Here is a 9,485-nt window from a genome sequence, read left to right as displayed (position 1 = left end):
GGAAATACTAACACAGCCTCTACGAAAGCTTTATCTAGTGTAGGTGTGTGAGCCCCGAAATGTTTAAGAATACGTATCATAGAGAGAAGACATCGCACGTGTAAAGAAGAAAGGTACAAGAAACTAAGGTAAATGGACTCTGAAAATAAGTTAAAATGCTGAAAGAAAAGTATAAAAAAGCGGATATGGCCGAAAAAGCGAGACAAGAGAGAGAGAGAGAGAGAGAGAGAGAGAGAGAGAGAGAGAGAGAGAGAGAGAGAGAGAGATTAATATACGAGTCATGCACTTGAAATTCAGACGGAAAAAACAATTATTCCCACACTAAAATGTTTCCCCTGAATATTAAAACGAAACCTTTCACGTCAGGTTTCAGAAAGAGCAGAAAACAGACAAATTATAATAGTTTCAATTATCATGCAAATAAGAGAGGGAAGGAGGTATGAATGTTTCGGCGGCGCTTCACTGCGGGACGGGGAGTGGATGGCCGAGTGGATCTGAGTGGAACCGAAATGAACCGAGTGGAACCTTCCTTGCGCTGAGCCCCAGAATCAAGAACTGGCTCCCAAAGACTATTGAACACCTCTCCTCCCGAAAAAAAATTTTTATTATTGTTTCCTTTATTTGTGCCCTTGAGCTGTCTCCTTTGTTGTAAAAAAAAAAAAGTATCCTCCTAGTTTGGCCTATCTCACCTTACCTTACCCTTCCTTACGTTATTTACCTTACTTCACCTTACCTTACCTCACGTTACTCTACCTTATGCTACCTTACTTTAACTTACCTCACATACCTTACCTTACCTTAAGTTACGTTCCCGCCCTTTCTCTCTTCGCATCTGTCACGGCGCCGCTGCTGCTCACACAGTTATCACTATCATTATTATTATTATTGATATGCTACTACTACTACTACTACTACTACTACTACTACTACTACTACTACTACTACTAGATATTAATACTATTACCAGCGAGATAAATAGGGGGATAGTTAAATTTACATGGATTTACAAAGATATTCAGAGCACACAAACCCTTTGATCCAAACAGGTGACTCGACTAATTATTGGGAGGGCGAGTGAGTTAGTATGAAGGCGAGTTGGTATAAGGAAGAATTAGTATAAGGGGAATTAGTATTAGGATAAGTTAGGAAGAGGCAAGTATGGACGCCTTTCTTAGTTCTGTAAATATCTTAAGATGTTTACCTTTTTACAAGACGGGAGCGAGGAGACATATAATAATTTAATTACTAGATTTAAATCGCCCTTGTTAATCTCCATTATAAATTTAAAACCCATCAAGTGAGTCCCCACGCAGTCCACGTCTCGCCAAAGAATGCAAGTTAATTTTTTTAGTCTTATCGTCTATGGTAAGCTTCCAAAGTCATTGGAGAGAGAGAGAGAGAGAGAGAGAGAGAGAGAGAGAGAGAGAGAGAGAGAGAGAGAGAGAGAGAGAGAAGGTTTGAAAGAATAAGAAAGAAATATAAAAGAGTTGGAGAGCAAGGAAGAAAGAGAGGGTGGAAGGGAAGTGAGAAAGAAAGAGGGAATCGAATGCCGCACCGAAAGCCGTCTCGAGTTTTTCTTTCTATTTTGTTGATGCTGTCCCGTTCCCGAGGCCTTCCGACTTTCCATCCCAGAACCTACAAACGCGGTGCGCGGCGCCCTCACAGTGTTTGTGATTGATTTAATAATCCCGTCTGGCACTTTTGAGAAGCGCGTTCTTGCACCCGCCCTCCTCGAATCGTCGGGGCTGGGGAGCACCAGCGAGTCCTTGGTCTTGCTGGTGAGCATCGCAGGGCTGGAGGGGCCCCGGTAGGGCGCCCTGGCTCCCCCGGGGCGTCCATGGCGGTGCCGGGGATCCCGAAGGTCCGGCGGGGGGGGCGTTGAAGTTCCCGCAAGACGTGCTGACCTTCCTAAGAAGTAGCCAGACGAGCTGTGACCCTTATATCAGTTTAGGTCACCGGTACAAATCACCATAATCATAATGACTGACGCCTCCAAGAGGAACTGCCGCGCGGGGAAGAAGAAATCCCCCCAGCAGGGCAGAGCGTCACTAACTATAAAAACATAAAAACAACAAAAAAATCATAAAACAACAAAAAAACGGTGCTGTGTGTTGGTAAGAGTGAGTCTCCTCTGGGGAGAATGCGGCTTATCCAGACCAACAGACAACACCAAAGTTATGGCTGAGACTCTTCTGGGGAGACAGCGGCTCAGCCAGACTAAAAAAACACACGGACTGACAACTCCTGACGACCCACGACCTACTGACCCCTGACAGACCCCAGGCACTCTTTGGACACGGACTGATAACACGATTATACGACCTACTGACCCCTGACAGACCCCTGGCACTCTTTGGACATGGACTGATAACTCGATTATACGACCTACTGACCCCTGACAGACCCCTGGCACTCTTTGGACATGGACTGATAACTCGATTACACGACCAACTGACCCCTGACAGACCCCTGGCACCCTTTGGACACGGACTGATAACTCGATTATACGACCTACTGACCCCTGACAGACCCCTGGCACTCTTTGGACACGATGGACAACCCGATGACGACCCACGCGATAATGCCCCCTGACATTTCCTGACCACTCTCAGAACAATGCCTCCGGACAATATCTCGACGTTTCTCTAATGTTTCTCAACAACAAAAAGAAGAGTTCAAAAACTCACGAATGGCTTTCTCACTTTCTTACTTTTCACACCAAACTACATACACGCTACACACTCACCATTTACTCAATAATCTCAAAATTTGCTACGAAATTAGTCAATGGGTATGCCTCGGAGGGGCTTATAATTATTGATTCCTGCATCTTTCTTATTTGTTAAGTATACTTAATGCTGTTACTCTTACTAAAATTATATCATTATCATTATTATTGTTGTTATGCTACTACTACTACTACTACTACTACTACTACTACTACTACTACTAGATATTAATACTATTACCAGATAGATAAATAGAGTTAAATTTACATGGATATACATAGACATTCAGAGCACACAGACAGTACAGCAAGTTTGTAAGCCCCCAAACCAGACACCAAATACTACGAAAACTCCTTGTGTGGTGCTTGGTGTTGATGAAGAAGGTCAGCAATTTAAGATACCCATAGATACATTCAAGAAGAGATTAGATAAAGCCATGGATGGTGAGGTAAGGTGGGGTTGAGTATACAGGAGCTGCCTTGTATAGGCCAGCCGGCCTCTTGCAGACTCCTTACGTTCTTATGTTCTTATGTTCTCCTCCTGCCTTGCCTCGCCTCCCGCTCTTTCTCATGTCACTGCAACTACTTCATTCTACTCGTCGCCTCCTACTTTACTTCGTCTCACCTTACTTCCCTTTCTCCCGACCCATCATCACTGTGTTCCTCGCTCCTACAGTACCGCCGCTCACTACCTCCTCCCTTGTTCCTCGCCTCCAGTCCTTTCTCTCGAGTCTCAACCTTTCTGCTTCACGCCTCCCCCGCCTTCGCCTCCGCCGCCGCCGCCCTGCCAGCTGCACCTCCCGTCAAATTTTCTCGTTTGATATTTTTGTCTCCCGTCAGTCAGGCCTTCAAGCGTCTGTCTGGGTCACGCTGTCTGGTGTTGATTTTTACCTCTATTTGTGTTTGTTTTTTTATTATCTGATGCCGCTGCCAGTCTAGTCTAGTCGGTGAATTTTGCGAACTGATGTAGGAGTGTGTGTGTGTGTGTGTGTGTGTGTGTGTGTGTGTGTGTGTGTCCTTTCCACCTCCCACATACCACCTGCTGCTTCCCCCCTCCCCTCCTCGACGAAGAAGCTTTACAATCAGATCTAGATCGACTTGCACGTTGGGCCAATCAATGGCAAATGAAATTTAACGTTGACAAATGTAAAGTGTTGCACATCGGAAAAAATAACAATCGCGTTAGGTACGTAATGAATGGCCAACAACTTTCAGCAGTAAGTAAAGAAAAGGATCTTGGAATCACTATATCAAGCGATTTAAAGCCCGGTCAGCATTGTTCAGAGGTAGTTAAAACTGCAAACAAATTGGTTGGCTTCATCGGACGAGTCTGTAATAATAAATCGGAAAAAGTAATATTAAAACTGCATAATTCGTTGGTTCGACCCCGTCTAGAGTACTGTGTACAGTTTTGGTCTCCCTACTACAGAAAAGACATAGAAAAGTTGGAACGGGTTCAACGAAGAGTAACAAAGATGATTCCTAGGTTGATAAATTTGTCATATAAACAAAGGCTTAAAGAAGTAAATTTATTCAGCCTATCAAAACGAAGAATGCGAGGCGATCTAATAGAAGTGTTTAAAATGTTTAAAGGATTCAGTGATATTAATGCGGAAGAATACTTTACAATTGATCGATCAAATAGAACAAGAAGAAATCACAATTTGAAGATAAGTGGTAAAAGATTCTCGTCGTACGAAGCTAAACACTTCTTCTTCAATCGAGTTGTTAATGTTTGGAACTCTCTTCCCTGTGATGTCGCTGATAGTACAACAGTTACGGCCTTCAAGAATAGAATAGACAAGTATTTTGAATCCAACCAGCAACTAAGATATTACTCATTGTCATAATAACGTTAAGTTCTTTCGAATACTGGTGTCCTTGTCCGCTTATATCGCCCGGTTAGTGGTAGCAGTAATGGTAGTTCTTTCCTCTTTCCTACATAAATTCCATGCAGTTTTTCCATGCTGCATGGTTCTTTTTCCTTTCCTGCCAGCTTTGGCTGGAGGGATGGCGGGGTGGGGAGGAGCCTTCGCCTTTGTTGTCCTTCATGTTCCACCTTTGATTAGATAGTTAGTGTAGCTTCTCACAAACAGCCTCGTAAGGACCAGCTGGTCTGCTGTTGTTTGTTCTTCCTTTGTGTTTTTTTGTGTTCCTCCTCTTCCTCCTCCTCCTCCCCCTCCCCTCTTCTCCCTGCTCCTCCGCTCCCCTCCCCCATTCCTCCCCCCCAATCGCGAGAGCTTAAGCGGGAAAAATATATTCGCTCAGGTTGAAATTTGTTGTATTATTTAATGTGTGTCTTGTCTCGCTTGTCTTGGTCCCTCCTGATCCGCTGATGTGTGTGTGTGTGTGTGTGTGTGTGTGTGTGTGTGTTGCCTGAGCTATAGTGGGCTATAGTGCGTATCTGTATTTTTATCCGTAACACACACACACACACACACACACACCTTTCGTATCATTGCCCTCCTCTCTCCTTCCTTCTATCTCGTAAAGGTAAAGAATAAGTAACCGAAGATCTTTTATTAAAAGCCTGACGATAATAAGTCTTAGTATTACTCCGGCTTGTTTAGGGCAATATAGAGTCAGTAACCTAAGATCATGATATACACCTACTAAGTCTGCCATAGCTACTACTTCTTAAATGACGCCCAACTTAGATGTCTTGTTAATTCCATACGAAGTCCACTATTGCTACTTCTACTTCAATAGCTCTAGCTTGTTCAGGATATAGAGTAAGAGTAAGTAACCTAAGCCCATATTATAAGTCCTACCAAGTCTACTATTGCTCTCACTACCTCTTAAATATCCCCAAACTTAGATGTCTTGTTAATTCCATACGAAGTCCACTATTGCTACTACTACTTCAATAGCTCTAGATTGTTCAGGGTATAGAGTAAGTAACCTAAGCCCATATTGTAAGTCTTACCAAGTCTACTATTGCTCTCACTACCTCTTAAATAACCCCAACCTTAGATGTCTTGTTATTGAAGTCCACTATTGCTGCTACTACTTCAGTAACGCCATCTTCTTCAGGGTATAGAGTAAGTAACCTAAGCCCATATTATAAGTCCTACCAAGTCTACTATTGCTCCTACTACCTCTTAATATCGCCCAACTTAGATGTCTTGTTAATTCCATACGAAGTCCGCTATTGCTACTACTGTACTTCAATAACTCTAGCTTGTTCAGGGTATATAACCTAAGTCCATATTATTATTATTATTATTTTTTTTTTTTTTTACGTCTTGGCCTATTGCGCCGGGAGGCTTCTTCCCTGTGGATCCTGATGGTCGGTCCAAGGCTTCTTCCCGGTGGATCCTGATGGTCGGTCCAAGGCTTCTTCCCGGTGGGTCCTGATGGTCGGCCCAGCCCGTTCTGGCGCAGGCGAGTGTTTATAGTGGCGCCATCTTACATTGGCTCATGCTGCCCTCCCGGAGCTCATCTTTAATCCTAGAATCTAGAGTCCGGGTTGATAGGTGGTCTTCTGGACAGCATGTGGGTAGTTTTAAGCCACTCGGCGGCGGCTGAAAAATCCCAGCTTGGTGGCACCGGTCGGGGATTTAATTCGCGTCCTCCTGAACGCGGGGCCGTCTCGCTATCTGTTCAGCCACTGCCTACCAAGTCTACTATTGCTCCTACTACCTCCTAATAACACCCAACTTACCTCTCGTTATTTTCATAAGCTTAGTTTCCCAAGAATGCCCGGGATATGTGTTAACGCCTCGCTCCCTGGTTCGGTTACGGGAAGACTTGCTCAAATATGTCAATTGTTCTTGAGCCTAACGTTGTTTCTTCAACTTTGGAGAATTAATTAAACTTTCCACGGCTGCGTCTGCATATTTAATGAGTTGTAGGTCCTCCTCCTCCTCGTCCTCGCGTGCTGCCGGCAATACTAGAGGCGTTGGAGGGCGACTAGATACCATGACCCCGACCACCACTGTCACTACCACCACCACCACCATGACTTCTTCCCCAACCACTACCACCACCACCACCACCATCATGACCTCCTCCCCAACCCCAGCCACCACCACCATTTCCATGATCACTCTATTAACCACCACCACCACCGTACAACCATCACTACCACCACCATCATCACCGACGCCATGGTCCTTTCCCACAACCACAATCACCACCACCCGCCAGACACCCACCCTTCATGTCTGATAAATGAAGCCACGAATTTTGGAGACATTGAGGTGGTGGAGGAGGAGGAGGATAAACTTCAACATTTAATCTGCATTCTCTAGAAAGGCGAAAGGTGCGAGGAGACTTAATCGAAACTTATAAATGGATGAAGGGCTTTAATGAGGGGGATATTAATAAGGTTTGTATTAAGTGAGCTGAGTAGGACTTAAGTTATGTTAGACAATTTCAGATTCTAAAGACATAGGTGAGAATTGGTTGACGAACAGAGTGGTGGATAAATGGAACAGGCTCATGTTGTGAGTGCCAATACTAAGAGTGGTGGATTAGTGGAACAGGCTTGGCAGTCATGTTGTGAGTGCCAATACTAAGAGTGGTGGATGAGTGGAACAGGCCTGGCAGTCATGTTGTGAGTGGCAATACAAAGAGTGGTGGATGAGTGGAACAGGCTTGGCAGTCATGTTGTGAGTGCCAATACTAAGAGTGGTGGATGAGTGGAACAGGCCTGGCAGTCATGTTGTGAGTGCCAATACTAAGAGTGGTGGATGAGTGGAACAGGCTTGGCAGTCATGTTGTGAGTGCCAATACTAAGAGTGGTGGATGAGTGGAACAGGCTTGGCAGTCATGTTGTGAGTGCCAATACTAAGAGTGGTGGATGAGTGGAACAGGCTTGGCAGTCATGTTGTGAGTGCCAATACTAAGAGTGGTGGATGAGTGGAACAGGCCTGGCAGTCATGTTGTGAGTGCCAATACGATAGATACATTCAAGAAAAGGTTAGATAGATTCATGGATAGTGAGGTTAGGTGGTGTTAGGGTTACACGAGCTTTGCATAGGCCTACCGACCTCTTGCAGACTCCCTATGTTTCTAAGTTCTTAAGTAGTGATGGTGGTGATGGTGGTGGTGGTGGTTGGGAAGCAAGAGGAGGAGGAGGAAGGAATGGTGGTGATGGAGGTGATGGTAGCAGTGGAGAAAGAGGAGGAGGAAAAGGAAAACGAAAGGAAAAAGTTGAAACAAGAAGAAGAAGAAACAGAAGAAGGCAAAGGAGGAAGAGGAGGAGGAGCAGGCGAAGCACACGTCCTCACAGCTGACTAGACACGAGACGCTCCAATTGTTTCTGTTCGTGCATTGTTTCATCGTCAGCGCCAAGAAGTATGCTGATGAGTTCCCTCGCTTGTCGCCTGCACTCCGAGACACGTGTACAGGGAGTGAAGGAGGCTGCCTGTGCGTCGTTCCCCATGATCTGATCACGTGCTGGACCCGCGATCGCTAGCTACAACACGTATCTTCTTTGAATGGGTCGTTATTGTAGTTTTCTTCCTTGTTTTGAACCTGGAGATGCATTTTCAGTGTGTGTGTGTGTGTGTGTGTGTGTGTGTGTGTGAGAGAGAGAGAGAGAGAGAGAGAGAGAGAGAGAGAGAGAGAGAGAGAGATTGATTGATTGATTGATTGATTGATTGTTTATTGTTGCAGGTAAACAACAAGGGAGAAGGGAGGAACATGCCATCCCAACCCCCAGGCAGGACAGTGTGATTAGAGAGAGAGAGAGAGAGAGAGAGAGAGAGAGAGAGAGAGAGAGAGAGAGTCCTGTGTTAGGGTTATGCATTGTTCCACGTCGCATGTTGTTTATAGCTGTTGTTGTCATTCATTGTCACCAGTGTTTTCCTGTTGTTAGTGTCATTGTTTTTGTCCTTTTGTTATTCTTGTTTTTCTTGTTCTTGTTCTTTATTTCCTGACAAGTTGTGGTAGAAGGTACAAGAACATCAGCAGTAGTAGTGATATTATTATTATTATTATTATTATTATTATTATTATTATTATTATTATTATTATTATTATTATTATTATTATTATTGTTTTTGTTATTATTATTTTTATTGTAGTAGTAATATTGGATGATGATTATAATGAGGGGGAGGAGGAGGAGGAGGAGGTTCTGTAGTAATCTTAGGAGGTATAGGAGGATGAGGAAGAGGAGGATGAGGTTTTGTAGTACTCATAGAAGGCATAGGAGGATGAGGAAGAGGAGGACGAGGAGGAGGAGGATGATTAGGTTAATAATAGTAGTAGTAGTAGTAGTAGTAGTAGTAGTAGTAGCAGTAGTAGTAGTGGCAGTTGTATTACTTCAAACAGACAAACTAGATTATTGCGCTGGGCAGTCCGAGTCAGTCCTCAGTTATTGCCGCGTCACGTCGAGCAAGCGGCTGTTATGCCTGACCACAATGACTCACAGGGGGGCCGCGGAGGGTGGTGGGAGAAAGGGAAGGAGGGGAGAGGTAAGGGATGGAAGGGGTAGAGAGTGTAGAGGGCAAGAGGAAGGGAAGGAGGGGAGGGGAGGAGAAGGAAGTGTGACAAGGAGGGAGGGGAGTGGGGGAAGAGGAGGAGGGGAGGGAAGAGAGTGAAGGGGAAGGGAGGATGGGAGGAAGGCAAGGAGGTGAGAGGAGGATGTAGGGAGGGAAAGGGAAGGAAGTGTAGGGTAAGAGAAAGGAAGCTGGTAGGGAAGAAGTGGAGGGAAGAAAAGGAGGAAAGTGTGTATGGGAAGAGGAGGGAAGGAAAGGAGAGGTTGATGTAGGGGAGGGAAGTGGAAGGAAGATAAGGATGGAGGGAG

At 44.8% G+C, this 9,485-nt stretch overlaps 1 long non-coding RNA gene across 1 annotated transcript; it reads right to left on the bottom strand.

The window, feature by feature from the left end:
* Nucleotides 1–1,689: 1,689 nt before the first annotated feature.
* On the bottom strand, nucleotides 1,690–3,634 carry LOC127001101 (uncharacterized). Its single transcript, XR_007754717.1, has 2 exons — nucleotides 2,323–3,634; nucleotides 1,690–2,259 (listed from the first exon to the last, which is right to left on the bottom strand). It is a non-coding gene; the product is annotated as an uncharacterized LOC127001101 (long non-coding RNA).
* Between the last annotated feature and the right edge of the window lie 5,851 nt (nucleotides 3,635–9,485).

This window comes from Eriocheir sinensis, chromosome 20 (assembly GCF_024679095.1).
Source record: "Eriocheir sinensis breed Jianghai 21 chromosome 20, ASM2467909v1, whole genome shotgun sequence".
Classification (NCBI taxonomy): domain Eukaryota; kingdom Metazoa; phylum Arthropoda; class Malacostraca; order Decapoda; family Varunidae; genus Eriocheir; species Eriocheir sinensis.
Note: the sequence above shows the minus strand (reverse complement) of the source record. Positions and strands in the feature narration are given on the sequence as shown.